This window comes from Magnolia sinica, chromosome 19 (assembly GCF_029962835.1).
Source record: "Magnolia sinica isolate HGM2019 chromosome 19, MsV1, whole genome shotgun sequence".
Taxonomy (NCBI): domain Eukaryota; kingdom Viridiplantae; phylum Streptophyta; class Magnoliopsida; order Magnoliales; family Magnoliaceae; genus Magnolia; species Magnolia sinica.
This window is the reverse complement of record NC_080591.1, coordinates 13289183-13306557: the sequence shown is the minus strand read 5'-3', so window position 1 is coordinate 13306557 and position 17375 is coordinate 13289183. Positions and strand designations below refer to the sequence as shown.

Below are 17375 nucleotides of genomic sequence, written 5' to 3'. Positions count from 1 at the left end.
TAACAAATACCCTTTGGTCATCGCTCATAATGCATCTAATGTGATCTAGGTCCTTACTCCTCTTTCAATTTTACAAGTTTGAAGACATCTCACGTTCTCTTGTCCTTAATGTACTATAAAGATCATCATATGCCTTAATTAAGCTTCTCTTACTATTTTCTTATCATATGTTTTGGGGTTTCTAAATTATTCTAAAGTTTTCTAGTTATTAGTTTCTTGCAAGGCTTTGAAACATGATTGTTTCAGGCGTTGGAATGAGGCTTTGTGTTTTCTCAGTGATGATATAGCCCTCATCTTACCGTACTATGCAATCTCCCCACTCTAACCTCGGATCATACATGGGCCCACCTTGTTGTTTGTGAGAAATCCACCCAACCATCTTTTTTTCCATCTCATTTTAAGATCCAAGGCTCAAAGTGGTCTCTAAGATTTTTATTTATTTATTTATTTATTTTTATTTTTATTGGGGGCATTTATTTCCCATTGTTTCTTGTCGTTTCGCCCATTGGTGCGTATTTTTGGCCTCATTTTGGGCCCATGCTATAACATGAGTTGGGAAAACAGATGTTCAGGTCGATTTGTCATAAATATATTATGGCCCCACAAATGTTTCAACGGCAGGCATTTTTTCCCATTTTTTCATGTTCATTTGGCCACTTAAGCTTTGGATTAACCTCGTTTTTTCACATGCATTAAAATGCAGTGGAAAAATAGATGGATGTGGTGGATTTATCACAAACTTAATGGTGGGCCCCACCTAAGGTCGAGCAACTTTCTCCCTTGGACTTAGTGTCCACGGGACCTCTAGCTCTGACATTGATGGACATTGATTGTCTCACTAACCTAACTTTGACTGTACACGGGGGCTCACTTTGATGTTTGTGAGAAATCCACCACGTCCATCTGTTTCTCCAGCTCATTTTATGGCATGAGTCTGAAAGTGAGGCAGATCAAAAGCTCAAAGTGGGTCCCAAGATGTTTCAATTATGGGTGTTATATACTACTTTTTCTCACTACAACAAAAAAGCCTTTAGCGATACTTTCTTAGCCTCAATTCAAAAAACCGAATGCTAAATGTGCTTAAAGAACCAAAACTAAAAGTTCAATATCTCGCCTAGTTAGTGAAAACCAAGGCTAAAATTCTACCATTTTGCTTCAGTTGATATGAAATCTAGACTAAAAGCCCCCACTATTTTGCCTCATTTAGTAAGAAGTTGAGGTTAAGACTTCATTTTTTAGCCTCGGTTGTTAAGATATCGAGGCAAAAAGTCCACTTTTTCACCCTAGGATCTGGGAGGCAAAAAGTTCATCATTTCACCTTGGTTATTAAGGAAGTGATGCTAAAAGTCCATTTTTTTCACCTTGTAGGAAAACAATAATTCATCGATCACCTCTATCAATACCTCCTCCTCCTGATTGGCCTGGGTTTCTAGGTGAAGAACCATTCACATTTACCTTAACCCATCCCTCTCTCAGCATCATCCATTTAAACACGCTTTTAAATTATTCTCAAAGGCTTGGATAAACCAACCAAGGGATCCACATGTTCAAGCCCAATACATAAGAGGGAAGGTACTTTTCAATAATAAAACCTCACTTCCAACTAAATTTGTTAATGTAAAACTCCAATTGCGCCTGTACCAAACAGATCCTAAGCTTTCAACTGGGTTGTAGAAAATCAAGCATTTTCTATGGAAAAATGGAAATTGGTATGACATAGTATTGAAAACATCTCAAGAATAGAAAATATGAGATTTTCCATCAATGAAAACATCCTATTTTACAAAAATAAAAAATAAAAAATGGAAAGGTTTTTTTTATGGCAACCATTAATGCAACACACCCAGTGGTATAGAGAGGGAGGGAGGAAGGGAGGGAGGGAGGCAGGTGATGGGCGGAGCCTATAATGTTAGTCATGTTTGGAATTGATGCTCGTGGTGGCAGGGTTATGTAGAATAGGTTGCAGACACTTTCATGTCCAAGATGGATCAGAGAAGGCCCGATTAGAGGCAGAAGTCATCAAGACCGTCAAAACCTTAAAACATGCATATCTCACAAACCAGAACGAGTTACTCGACGTACCATATATGATGTTGGGGTAGAACGAGCTATTTTAGCCAACTAACCCGGCATAGCGGGGTTACCCATGCCAAATTTGCAAGATTCCATCAGATCGAAGGTCAAATTCCATGTTTATTTCCATTTTTACTATTTATAATAAGTTTTAGTTTGATTATAACTCTTCATCTGTTGGGCTTTAGGAGTTGTGTCCAACATGAAAAGTGCTTAGAATAATTAGGAGAATAATGTGGTTAAGCCACATAGGACACTTACTATAAAAGTAAATTTACTATTTATAGTAAGTTACGAATTTTAGGGAGTTTTAGTTATAGTTTGCTTCTGATTTCTCTCCCATTGCTTGGTATCCCTATTTAAAGGGTTGTGAACTTGTTTATTTCATTCATCAATCAATCAAGAAGTTTCTTTTCATATATCTTAAAATTATTTCTATTTCTTTTTCTCATGGATTCAAGAAGTCTCTGTGAGGAGTCTAAAGAAGCTCCGTGGATTCGGAGTAGTTATCCTTGAGGAAGATGGTGATCGACCTCATCACATTCAAGGCATAGATGTAAGAAAACATATCAAGGCATTATTGGTATTTTAGAAAAAAAAATAAAATTAAAACCCTAATCTCTACCTGCGGTAGCCAAAAAGCCTTTTTCCAAAAAGTAATCCCTTTGTCCTTTTTTCAATTATTGCTTATTTGCTTATTGAAGTTGTAATAAGTGGTAGAAAAACCTTATTTACCAAACAGAGCTTCTTCTTCTTCTTCTTCTTCTTCTTCTTCTTCTTCTTTTTTTTAAGGCTTATTTTTCTAGAAATAAACAAATAAACTCTTATTTATATAGATGCCGAATTGGCCTTAAATAGACTTGAGGTTTAAAAACTTATCATGTTGAAACCAAAAATATTTTTTGACTTTTTAGCTGATAAGAATTGGCCTTAAATAGACTTGAGGTTTAAAAACTTATCATGTTGAAACCAAAAATATTTTTTGACTTTTTAGCTGATAAATATTCACAACTGGTGAAATGCTCACTTGGAACGGTTCTTATAGGAACTCGCATTTTTAATGTGTGATGCGAGCCCAAAATTCAAACAGTTCATGTGATGCAGCACCCCATGAAAACCCCTTGGCCCAATTTTCAGCTTAATCCAAAACTCTGGTGAGCCATGAAAAGAGGAAACAATTACCTCTCTAGATTTGCCTCTCTTTACTATGGCCCACCAAAGTTTTGGATTAGGTTGAAAGTTGGGCCCTAGGGGTTTCATGGAGTGCTGCATCATATGGACCGTTCGGATTTTGTGCTCATGACATGTGTGCAAAGGTGTTTATGGGTGCTCACCTAAGAAAGTGCATAGGTGAGCATGACTCTACTTAACTCTTGAATAATAAAAAACTAAAATAACCTATTTGTGACCTAAGTAGTTTATCTAAATTAATTTACAATCCCAATGCCCCCTAAGTTAAAATTTTCACATAAGTTAGCTTAGTAAACATGATTGTAAAAGTAACCTATGTGCTTAAAGCTACTTATCTCTTCAGTTTTTTATTTTAGCTTTTTAACTTTTCACCTCTCTCTCTCTCTCTCTCTCTCTCTCCCAATTTGTATCAAAGGAGCCCCACCTAATAGGCTATCAACATCGAAGATTGGGCCCACATGATGGACATTCCACATTGAAGGTGGGCCCCACATGATGGACCATCCATATTAATGTGAGTCCACATAATGGATGGTCCACATCAAAGGTTGGCCCCTAATGATAAATAGCCCACATTCAAAATGGGTAGGTATGTTGGATGACCCACTTCAAAGGTGGGACCCACATGATGGACGGAATGCATCAAAGGTGACCTTCACATGATGGGCAATGGACATTGAAGCCGGCTGCCATATAATGGATGGCCCACATCAAGGTGGCCCCACATGATGGATGGTCCACATCAAAGGTTGGCCCCTAATGATGAATGGTCCACATCCAAGGCGAGCCCCGGATGAAGGGCAACCCACATTGAAGGTGGAGCTCACATGATGGATAATCCACATCAAAGGTGGGCTCTACATAATGGGCAATTAATAATGGTGGGCTCCACATGATGAATGGCCCTCATCCAAGGTTGGCCCCACATGATGGACAGTGGATGTGAGGTGACTAAATGGACTTGAGGAATAAATACTTATGATGTTAGAAACCAGACATGATTTTCTAATTTTGGTTAATACTTCTCTATTGAATAACTACATACCAAGATAAGCTACTTGTGGCATAAGTAGCTATTTTAAAGTAAGTTATGATGGAAACGGCCTCTAAACATTATTAATTTTACTATATGTTCACACCCCAAGTATAGGGTTGTGTTGTAGTAATAAACTCGGTAAGACCAAGGTCGAATCCACAGGGACTGAACCTTGTACGCAATCTGAAAGTAACTCGAACTAGAACTAGACTAAGATGAAATCTAAATCGAATGAAATTGAAAGAATAATGGTGAAATATTAATCTAAAATTTAGAGAATTCAAAGGTAGGGAACTAGGGTGCCAAGGATCAACTTGTAGAGATCAGGGAGATCTACGCTTGATTCATGAACTCAACTGGACTTCGAGTCCTATCTTCATCCAGTTGGAAGATATACCATGAAAATCAATTCTGAACTTCTTTTAATCTAGTTTTCAAGAGATAAGACGGATGTAAATTAGAATGGATTCCATCACAAAACCATGCCCATGAAACAAAGCAAACAACAGAATTTTAACCAACCCACATCCAATCTAAGAAATTTGTGAACATTAGGAAGGGTTCCGTCATCCAACCATGCCCAGGAGACGATGGTGAACAACAGGGTTCCCAAATTCACAAGCCCTGTAATGCTAAGAACATACTCAAAGCTATCACAGATCCATTGTAATTTCAGTCACAACAAACCATTAAAAACTGAAAGCATTTCTATAAATCAAAATAAAATCAACATCAATTCAGTTTAACATGAATCAAAGCTATAGAATCATTCCCATCACACCACAAGCTTCACCTCTAAGGCCTAACTAAGAGGTTTAGCTTGACATGATTAGGCTAAAATCTCGTAAAAAGGAAAAGGAAGGAAGAACCAAAGGAAGAAGAAGGAAGAAGGAAGATGTGCTCCACTCCACTCCACGTCCAAGGATTTAAAAGATGATCCTTATCTCTCCTTCTCTCTCCTTTATATATCCAAAAGGGTCGTGGAATGGCTGGAGTCGGTGCTGGAAGAGGGCCTTTATGCAGTAACGTGCGTACGCAATAAAAACATAAATCATCTTGCGTTTGGAGTGGAGTTTCGGACAATGGACGGCCAAGAAGCCTGTTTTGGATAAATGTTTAGGGGTGCCTTATGAACATTTTGGACGGTCTGGATCATGGAAATTCACGATGAATGGGCCCGACTACTGAAAAACAGACCGTTGCATAATCTTGAATCCAAGATGCGCTGACGTGTTCGGTGGGCCCCATATTGATGTTTTCTGAGAAATCCTACCCGTTCATTGGATTCCTGGCGAAAATCAAGTCAATAAGGAGTGGTTTTTGTCAAGTTTTGGTGCGGTATACTTTATAAAATCAATTCACCGTTAATCTTACTTTTTTCAACGATCCTCCTGTATACATCCGAAACGGGCCAAAATTCCACCCAGTAGAGGGTCACACCATACCTCTAAAGAGAATGGACGGTCCAGATCATCAGAATACATGATGGGTAGGGCCCACAATAAAAAATCAAAAGGACAGCTCTCTTAAGCGGATGAAGAGGAAGGAGACGGGCGGGGGTCGGTCAAAGCAGTTTGACCGATCCCGTGTGTTGCGCGTGTGCACACACCATGTGCACGCTCGCACTGGGATAGGGTCCACTGTGATGTTTATAATAAATCCTCTCCGTCCATATGTTTTTCCACCTCATTTAAGAGGTTGATAGAAAAGTTAAAGAATATCCAGATATAAGGTGGGCCCTATATTACTGATTTATCGGCTGATCTGTCTTTTGGGCCACTTCCATAAGGATGTAATGGCTAAAATTTTACATGTATGGTTAATTTGTGGTCCTCGGGCCATATATAAAATTTTGAGTCAAAAGGATGGTGGTAACCCTGTGATCTTGCATTAATGATGACTTTTAGGCTCCTTTGGACCCAATTACTTGATTTTCTCGGATATCTGGCGTGTGTACCTGGGGTCCGTCCTTTATCTTGGTGACTTCAAAGCATTAAATTCGTGCCTTTATCACCCTTTTTCAGTCTAAGCTCGTAAATTCACCTTGCAACAAAAACACGATTAAAATAAGCCGTTAAACATTATCATGTATATAAAATCATGTGATAATTGGGGTCTAATATGCAATATTTGACCCTCAACATAACCCCCAACCAGCATTTTGCTAGTCCCGAGCAAAGTATGCGAAAAATAAGTTGAGAATTACAGGACAATTTTTATAAATTCAAGTGATTTTTAGAAAAATAATATAGATACTAGAACTAAGATTCATGAATGTTGGGCAGTACTTTCTCCTGGAATCAAGCGCATGGTAAACTTCATAATCAAGTTCAAAGTATTAATCCATCAATTAGAAAAATTCTAAACATCGAGTTCCATGGGTGTACAGTGTAATCTTGGCATATCAACATGAAGATTCACTTCTTTATTTCATGATATCATTGGTAACCAATAAGAGAATTCATGAGAATCAATACCTAAATCAAAACTTGCCTCTCAGATCATCTTTTCATTCTACCAACCTTTGATTTTTCCATTAAAATTAACGCCAAGGAGGGGAATCAAGTCCTCATCTATAGGGAGCAAACCTATGGTAAAGACCATTCGCTCAACCCTTTTCGAATGTCAACTTTAGGGAATTGAACCTTCACCTATATGGAGCAAACTTATGGTGAAGACCATTCGCCCAACCCTTTCTAAAGGTAGCTATTTTTATTTATTTTTTTTTCTTTAATTCTAGCATGATGGACAAATTTCTGAGGCTGGTTCCTTTCATGCTTAGTGATTACCAAGTTAATCCTTCAATATCAAACTGCAACCTCAATGTGTTAGTGAGATGTGACATGTGAAATCATGATTCCATCAATGTTTACAACTTCTAATCATGGATTGATAATTCGAACTCAACTGTGGAATCTATCAGATAACTAAATTCAAGAGACGTAAATCCCCAACACTCATATCGTATACTTCTCAAATCATGACTATCCTTCAAAATCATTTCGAATTCACAAGAATTTCCAGAAAAAAGTTAGAAAATTTTCATAATTTTTGCTCAAAACCAAGAAAATACTGATTAGGTAACCTAATCTCCCACCCCAACCTAAAATCTATATTATCCTCAATGTAAAAGATATAAACATGCAATGCACGAGAGATAACTAAAGTAAAGGAGAAGTGATGAAAAGATAGTACCTGATGAATGAGTTAAGAGGCTTCTTCCAAAGAGATCTCAGCGTGGAAGCGGGTCAGCACAAGAGTGAAATCAATGATAGCAAATTATCCTAATGACATAAAACCGACTATCCTAGAATGACATAAAGCAAACTACCCTAGCCCTATGAAAGTAGCAAATTCTAATTCTCAACTGTGAAAGCACGGAAAATCTACTCAGTCATGCATCCGAGTTCTTCCTTAAGCCAGTATCTTAGTAAATTTCTTAAAAGGTTTCTCAACAAGATCATCTAGAAGCCCTTTTTACAGTAGGCTTGGATGTCCTGGAGCATGAATTTTCAGAGAAATTGATGGACCTCAACATAAAGTTTCCTTTTAATCTTCTGAAGTGTCCAAAGTATATACGATTCACCTGTGGCAGAAAAATTTTTGAAGTTAGTACACCATGATGAATCAAAGATTACAAGTAGATGAAATTCAGAAAAATTTATAGTAGGTGGTGTAGTCTCAATAGACGCCGGAAGTTTCAATCTTCAGTTCAATTCTCAGCTCCTCCTCCTTTAATGATAAAACATTTAAGATTTGGGGGAGGAGGTACTTCAGAATAAGGATTCTCTCGATCCGTGATAACTAACGAGGTATTATCTTGCAAGACATCCACTATTTCTTATATCATGGGATCATTTGAATCTGCAAAGTATGCTAAGCAATCATCCAAAGAGTCGAAACATTCAGTTGAAAGGAGTTCATTCATCCTATCGAGATCTGTGATGATATGTCCAATAACTCATTTATCTTCTTCGAGAGTAGAAATGAGCATACTCTCTTGTTTGTTCTCAAGGTGGGATGAAATCAACACTATATGTCTTTTCTTGACCTAAATAGTCATATTCCAAATCATAGGGTAAAGGTTTTAGGTCAAGCTTCGATGCTTTGAGGTTAGATGGTAGAGGCACTGCATCAGTTTGGGACAACTCTTCAAATTGTGGCCTCCACCGGTTAACTTCAAGTATCAGCGCAATATCAAATATGTCACCCATCTCCCTAATCATGTCATTATTAAAATCATGGGAATGAGCCAGACACATCTCTAGAGGGTCAGAGGATAAGGTAAAGGCGCTCTACCTTCCACGAAAGAGTTAATCATGTTAATGTCGTAGAAATCGTCATTATTCTCGAACTGTCTGCCAGTATTGAAAAAGATATTTAACTCCAATGTCATATTCCCGAAAGACATACTCATGACTCCATTCCTGTAATTGATGATTGCGTTTGAAGTGGCCAGGAATGGGCGACTAAGAATGACGGGAGTCTGAGTGCTCATGTTACTGATGGGTTCTGTATCTAGGACGATAAAATCTACTGGATAGTAGAATCTGTCAACCTAGACCAACACATCCTCGATTATTCCTCTCGATGCACGAACTGAGCGATCGGCAAGTTGTAATATGGTTGGGGTGGATTTTAATTCACCTAAACCTAATTGTTTGTACACCGAGTAAGGAATCAGAGTTACACTCGCTCCTAATTAAGTCAAAAAGTGCATGCGCAATTTGATAGTTCCCGATTACACATGATATGGTTGGGCTACCGGGATCTTTGAATTTCTACAGCACATCTTGTTTTAGGATGGCACTCACTTTCTTAGTCAAGAAGATTTTCTTTTAAATATTTTGTCGTCTTTTGGTCATATATAAGTCTTTCAGAAATTTGGCATATAAAGGTATTTGTTTTACGGCATCAAGTAAGGAATATTAACCTTCACTTGTTTTAACACTTCTAAAATATTCTGAGAGTTAGAAGTTTTGGTGCAACCAACCATTGGGGGAATGGAACAATCGGCTTCCCTTGAGGTTCCGGTTCTAATTCATGTGGAGCAGTACTAGGTTTATCATCGTTGTCCTCTTCCGGATCCTGTCATGCCCCGAACTCGAAAATCGGGCTTATAAAATTTTCGATCGCCGAAACCGGCGCCAACAGCCTCCGTAAAACCCCATTCTCGGCTCCCGGCACCCATACACCAGGTTCCGATCCTGGGATCCTACAAGAAGGATTTCTAATCATCAGTTTAATTGTAATGAGCATAACCATAAGCATAACCCACGAACAATAACTACAAGAACACCATCACAAAATCTACTATGATAAAAAACTTTTAAGTACACTGCATCTGAAGGGAATACAAGATAATGCAAAAGATAGAAACTCCAAAAGCTCATCTGCACGTTCTTACTGCTACTATGCTACGGTTGCGTCCTGGCGTCACATGCACGCATCAATCGTGCATAAGCTTATAAAAAGCTTAGAGGGTGGTGTAAGTGTGTGCGCAATATAAGCATGCTTAGAATGCAAGGTCAAAGTAATGTAGAATCATGCTGATGGATACATGAATGCAATCAGTCGTACAAGGCTATGCGATGTAAGATATGAATGCCATCGGCTATAACACGGCCATGCGATGCGAGATGTCACTCAAGCATGTTAATCCTCATCATATATCAGTACAGTTCTCACTCTGGATAATCACTGGGGTTCAGTACACTCCAAATGGCACTGTCGCTCTCCTAGCTGCATAGTCCAAGTGAGCGAAGAAACCTCACTATCCGCCTTGCCAATAGTCTGCCAATACTTATCCGACACGTTGATAACGGACCCATTCATGAGCTGGTCCAATTCAGCCTAGTATTGGCCCCTACCCTCGGACAAGTAAGGCCACACCCCTTTCCAACCGACCACGACACAGTGAGAGATGCGGCCTCCTGGTATTCGGCCATCGTGCGCTCATATATCCACTCAGTCTCGATGTTGGAGTCATCTTTGATACCATCGGGTTTAGGGATTTTCACCCAGGGATATCTATGGCGCCCCGATGCTTAGTAACAATATTTTCAGTATTCAATCCAGCCAACCACGATGTGTCTTTTGAGGCTATGACCTTGATGTCACTAGGGTATACAGTAATCACAATCACACTAATACAAGTGCATGAATCATGCTATCAGACATGCAACAATCCTGCATGTACTGAGCGCTCATGTTGGGCAACTCTGCCTGTCAGGGAGCCCATAAACTATCTGCCCGAAGACATATCCTATGATCAGTCACTTCTCATATCAGGCATACATATGATGCGTTTGATCATGAATCATAGATCTATATTATGCATGTTATTTGGTGATGGGATCTGATCAAAACGAAGATGGGCCTAGACGGCCTATATGCTACAGGTATGGGCCTATTAATGGGCCTTAGGGAGAGTGATAGTGTGGACATTAACCAACATCATCGTACAATATGGACGTCAAACCAACATTGCTTCCAAGGCACGACCCACCATCGAGATCATCACAAGAACCATGGTAGAAATACATTATAATGGGTTTTATGTATATCCTATTAGGCCTCAACCCATGGGCCTCCAATACGTCAAATGGGCCTCAAACCATAGTCTCATATATATCAAAGTGGGCCTTAGTGGGCAGGCCACAAACGCATTAAGATGGGCCTCAACAATGGCCTTAAAATTATCTCCAAAATGGTTGGACAGTTGGGATGAAACTCATGCATCATGATAGGTCCCATAGGGATGGAAGGCATAGATAAATAACATACTCCATGGTGGAGGTCGACATTAATGAAAGGTGTGGACACAATACATACATAAGTGCGTTCTAAGTAGGACCCACCATAATGTTTATTTTCCACACAACCTAGGGCCCAACATAATGTTTCTTTGCAATCCAACCGTTCATAAGGTCACGTGGACCAGGGTAGGGCCCACCGTAATATTTACTTGTCATTCAACCTGTTGATAGGGTCATGTGGGCTAGGGGGCCCACTGTAATATTTATTTGCATCCAACCTGTTGATAGGGTCATGTGGGCCAAGGGGCCCACTGTAATATTTATTTGCATCCAACCTATTGATAGGGTCATGTGGGCCAGGGGGCCCACTGTAATATTTATTTGCATCCAACCTGGGCATAAGGTCACGTGGACCAGGGCCCACGGTGATGTTTGTTGCCATCCAAACTGTTGATAATGTCACTCATACAGGGGGCCCACCATGATATTTATCTGCCATCTAAACGGTCCACGAGGACCAGGGTAGGGCCCACTCTAATATTTATTTGCCACCCAAACTGTTTATAAGGTCACACGGACCTTGGGGGTCCACCCTGATGCGGTTCACAAATCCAGTCCACCCATTATGTGTGTCCCACTTGACTGAGGGTTCAGACCAAGTTTCAGCAGCATTCAAATTTCAGGTAGGCCCCACCGAGTGATTTTATATGTTTTAGGCATGTTCTCACATGATTTTAGATGGTATGGCCCACTTGAGTTTTGTATACGGCTGATTTTTTGCAGGGGGGCCACTGCCCTAAGGGCCCACCCAATGCACGGTGTTGATGTTCGAAACGCATCACGGTGGGGCCCACAGCTGGGGCCGTGAGGCCCAGCTCGTCCGTCCACCAGCGCCGTAGGCAGCACCTGCGCGTCTCTGGCATGTCAGCGGCAGCAGCGCTGCCTGCTTGTTTTGTTTTTTTTTTTTTTGAAAATATGAAATCCTATGATTTTTCCCCTGCAGGGCTCACATCAGATGAATTCACTCCAACCATTGGATTCCACGATCCAAGACCGACCAAATGAGTCCAATATGCGGCTCATTTTAGGCGTTGAAGTACACACCCACGTCAGTGCATGCACTCCATGTTAGCCGCTGTCCAGCATCCAGGACGCTAGACGGCGTGAATACACAACATTATGGTGGGTCCCACGTGGACATGGCCCACACATCAAGGTGGGTCCCACATGAACTTGGCCCACTGGTTGGATCAACATGATATTTGTGTCTTCCTTCATCTTGGCCGTCTAACGGACCCACTACAAGGTGGGCCTCACGATCGGGCGGCCAAGATCGCCTTGAACATGGTGGCCACAAGACATAACACTAAAGAAGGAGAAAGAGAGAGAGAGAGAGAGAGAGAGAGAGAAAGAGAAAGAGAAAAGGAGAGAAATGAGTAGTGTAGATAGAGGGACCCCGCCACTATCAGTCCCTCATATGATTGCAACACATACATCAAATTGGGTCCCCCATAAATCATGTAATCAACGGTAGAAACTCAAGGATCACCCACTTCTAGGCCTTCTCCTTGCTTCCTTGGTCTTCTAGGCTCCTTATCTTCACTTTTGACGGTGGTAGATGATGAATGAACGGTTGAGATGAGAAATGAGAGAGTAGGAAAAGTGGGCGACACTTGGCATTTGGGAGGGAGAAGCTTGGACGTGTGAGAGTTGTTGCTTGGAGAGATTTTTGAGAAAATGAGGAAGAGAGAGAAGTGATGGGTGAAAAGGATGGGTAAGGTGTGATGGGTGATGGGTGGAGTGATGGGTTGTAAGAAAGGGATGGGTGGAGAGAGAGAGAGAGAGTTGACTTTGGGTAGCTTGTGTAAGAGAGAGGTAAGGATAGGGTATGGGTTGCTTGTACTTGATGTGTGATGTGTACTTGATTGATGGGATTGATTGATTGATTGATGAGATAGGTCGTAGAGATTCTCTAGAAATTCATACGCGCGGTGTTTCTTCGAAACAAATGCTGGCCTACATCCCCTGGCCTGGGTATTGGTTCGGTACGCGAGTCACGACGTTGGAACCGCGGCGACGACGTGATCACTAAGATACAAGTTTCGGGTCGAGCCATCTTCGGTATGTAGGACTTGGCTTAGGATTGCGCGCAATCGTTGGATACGGTGCAAAGGTTGCCGAAATTCGACTGAAAGGACTGCGAAAGCCAACGGAACGGTACGGACTAGGACACGGGTCTTACAGATCCTTAGGCTTTTTAGCCCTAACCAAAATGGTTTTGTCAATGGTCTTACCACTCCTAAGAGTAGTGATAGATTTAGCTTGCTCCATCTGATTTGAAGAGCTGGGGTCACTTATCTCATATTGTGGTTTGGGATTAGGGAGAGGTTTAACAGGAAGCATCCCCTATCCCACAATTGCTAATTGTGACTCCATCCTTTGGACAGACAACACAAGCGTTCAAATTGCTGATCTAATTTCCTGGATTGCTTGTGTCGTATTCTGATTAAGTATCTCTTAATCTTGAATGTGTTTTAGAACCGGATCCTCTTGAGGTTTCACTTGATTTGAAATTTAATTAAATAAACCTTGAGGAGTAGCTGTTTATTCATTCTTCCAACTGAAGTTTGGATGATTTCTCCAACTAAGATTATATGTACTAGAGGTGGGTCCATTGAAAGGTCTTTGGTAATTATTTACAGCATTGGATTGCTTAGTCAGTACCTCTTGAAAGACAGATATAGTTGGACAATTTTCAGTTGTGTGACTGTTACAACCACGAATACCGCAAACAACTTCTTTACCCTTATCCTTCCTTGATTCCATTGCCTCAATTGTCTTTATAAGATTAGCCACTTTAATATTGGTATCATCATCCTCTTTCAGCAGGTATACTCCGCCCCTTTCCTTTGATTGAGTGGACTTAGAAGTGGTACTCGATTTTGGGTATGTGTCCCATGATTATGCGTTTTTAGCAAGTCTATCTAAGTAATCCCACACATCATCGACATTTTCATTCATAAATTCCCCATTGCACATCGTCTCAACTAATTGGCGCATGGAAGATATCAGTCCATCATAGAAAAAGTGTGTAATGCACCACGTTTCAAAACCGTGTTGTGGGCATGAACTGACAAGATCCTTGAACCTTTCCCAACATTGGAAGAATGTTTCATCCTCCTTTTGGGTGAAGTTCATGATTGATTTTCTAAGGGTGTTCATTTTGTAATATGAAAAAAATTTCTTTATGAACTCCCATGTCATGTCATTCCATGTGCCAATAGATCGGGGACGTAGTGAATGTAACCACGTCTTAGCTTTCTCTTTTAAAGAAAAGGAAAAGAATTTCAGCCTGACCGTGTCCTCAGACACGTTAGGAAAGTATAAAGTGGCTATGATTTCATCAAACTCTTTCAAGTGTAGATACGAATTTTTAGATTCAAGCCCATAAATTTTAGGAAGGAATTTGATCACCCCTGGCTTAATATTCATGTGTCCCGTATTTTCTGAAAAAATTATGCATGAGGGCGTGCTCACCCCCGCCTGTTATAAATAATCTCGTAAAGTGCGAGGTGGGGGTGCTTGATGCACCTCATTCTCATCCTGGATGTCCTCCACCCTAAGTTGGGGTAGAAGAGGTTGATTTACAGCTATAACCTCAGTTAACTTTGAGGATCTCAAGTGGTGTCCAATCCTGCGATGGATAGATAACCCCCCAACCAATCCTCCTTCACTTAAGAGATGTATAGTGTTGTCACAACCCCACTTGGGCATGAAATACTCGCAGCCCTCAATTCAAATTCTCAACCTAAACCTAAGAGAAAGGAAGCAATAGAAATTTAGAAAATAAGAGAAAAGAGTTGGAAGGAAGTTGTCAAATTAGAAGTCCTAAGTTAAGAACCTGTAAAACAAAACAAATCAAGTTAGTTTCTAAAAATAGAAAGTCTAGAAATAGTAGGAGATCCTAAAATAGAAAGAATGTTAGTTATAAATTAAAAGAAATCCCAGAACTTAGAAAATTTTTTAAAATACAAAGTAAAACCTAATCTAAAATAGAAAAAGTAAAGAAATTAGAAAGAGATTACCAATTTAGAAGATCTATCTCAGAATTCTACAAAATAGGAAAGTTAGGTTAGTTTCTAAAAATAAAACAGAAAAACCTAAACCTAAAGTTAGTAAAATTATAATCTTAAACTAATCCCAAAACTAATTAATCTCAGAAAACGTAACTGTCAATCCCCGGTAATAGTGCCAAAAACTTGTTCACACCCCAAGTATAGGGTTGTGATGTAGTAATAAACTCGGTAAGACGGAGGTCAAATCCACAAGGACCGAACCTTGTACGCAATCTGAAAGTAACTCGAACTAGAACTAGACTAAGATGAAATCTAAATCGAATGAAATTGAGGGAATAATGGTGAAATATTAATCTAAAATTTAGAGAATTCAAAGGTAGGGAACTAGGGTGCTAAGGATCAACTTTTAGAGATCAGGGAGATCTACACTTGATTCATGAACTCAACTGGACTTCGAGTCCCATCTTCATCTAGTTGGAAGATATACCATGAAAATCAATTCTGAACTTCTTTTGATCTAGTTTTCAAGAGATAAGACGAATGTAAATTAGAATGGATTCCATCACAAAACCATGCACATGAGACAAAGCAAATAACAGAATTTTAACCAATCCACATCCAATCTAAGAAATTTATGAACATTAAGAAGGGTTCCATCATCCAACCATGCCTAGGAGACGATAGTGAACAACAGGGTTTCCAAATTCACAAACCCTGTAATGCTAAGAACATGCTCAAAACTATCGCAGATCCCTTGTAATTTTAGTCACAACAAACAATTAAAAACTGAAACATTCCTATAAATCAAAATAAAATCAACATCAATTCAGTCTAACATGAGTCAAAACTGTAGAATCATTCCCATCATGCCACAAGCTTCACTTCTTAGCCCTAACTAAGAGGTTTAACCTGACATGATTAGGCTATAATCTCATAAAAAGGAAAAGGAAAGAAGAACCAAAGGAAGAAGAAGCAAGAAAGAAGATGTGCTCCACTCCACGTCCAAGGATTTAAAAGATGATCCTTCTCTCTCCTTCTCCAAAAGGGTCATGGAATGGCTAGAGTCGGTGCTGGAAGAGGGCCTTTACGCAGCAATGTGCATACGCAATAAAAACGCAAATCAGCTTGCATTTGGAGTGGAGTTTCAGATGGTGGATAGCCAAGAAGCCTGTTTTGGATAAATGGTTGGGGTAAAAACCCCCCCCTCTGAACATGTTGGATGGTCCGAATCATGGAAATGCATGATGGATGGGCCCCACTATTGAAAAACGGGCAGCCTGTGTAATCTTGAATCCAAGATACGCTAACGTGTTCGGTTGTCCCCATATTGATGTTTTCTGAGACCTGTTCATTGGATTCCTAGTGGAAAAAAGTCGAGAATGAGTGGTTTTTGTTGAGTTTTGGTGCGGTCCACTGTATAAAATCAAGTCACCGTTAATCTTGCATTTTTCAATGATCCTCCTGTATATGTGCGCAACGGGCCAAATGGCCACCTTGGCGAGGGTCACACCCCACCTCTGGAGCGAATGGATGGCCCAGATCATCAACATACATGATAGGTGGGGCCCACAATCAAAAACCAGACGGACGCTGGTCTCTTACGCAGATGAAGAGGAAGGAGACGAGCGGGGTGTACACGCTCGCACTGGGATAGGGCCCACTGTGATGTTTACAATAAATCCTCTTCGTCCATCTATTTTTCCACCTCATTTAAGAGGTTGAGAAAAAATTTGAAGCATATCCAGATATCAGGTGGGCCCTAGATTACTAATTTATGAGATAATCTATCCGTTGGGCCATTTTCACAAGGATTCAATGGCTGAAATTGAACGTGTATAGTTAATTTGTGGTCCTCAGGCCATATATAAATTTTTAAGTCGAACGAATGGTGGGAATTCTGTGATCTTGTATTCTGGACGACTTTCAGGCTCCTTTGGACCCAATCACTTAATTTTCTCGGATATTTGACGTATATATTCTTCGATCTTGGTCCCATGGGGTTCGTCCCTTGCATTGGTGACTTCAGAGAGTTAAATCTGTACCTTTAGCACCCTTTTTCAGTCTAAATTCATAAATTCACCTTGCAACAGAAATAATTTGAAAATAGGCCGTTAAGCATTATCATGTACATAAAATAATATGATAATTGGGGTCTAATATGCAATATTTGACCCTCAACACTATATTTAATAGGAAATAATTTTTAAAATGAAAGTACCATTTTTTAAGTCCCTTTTGAAA

The 17375-nt window shown here is 40.0% G+C and overlaps 1 non-coding gene across 1 annotated transcript; it reads left to right on the top strand.

Moving 5' to 3' along the window:
* Positions 1–14167: 14167 nt before the first annotated feature.
* On the top strand, positions 14168–14274 carry LOC131235855 (small nucleolar RNA R71). The gene has a single exon (XR_009166372.1). It is a non-coding gene; the product is annotated as a small nucleolar RNA R71 (small nucleolar RNA).
* Positions 14275–17375: the final 3101 nt, after the last annotated feature.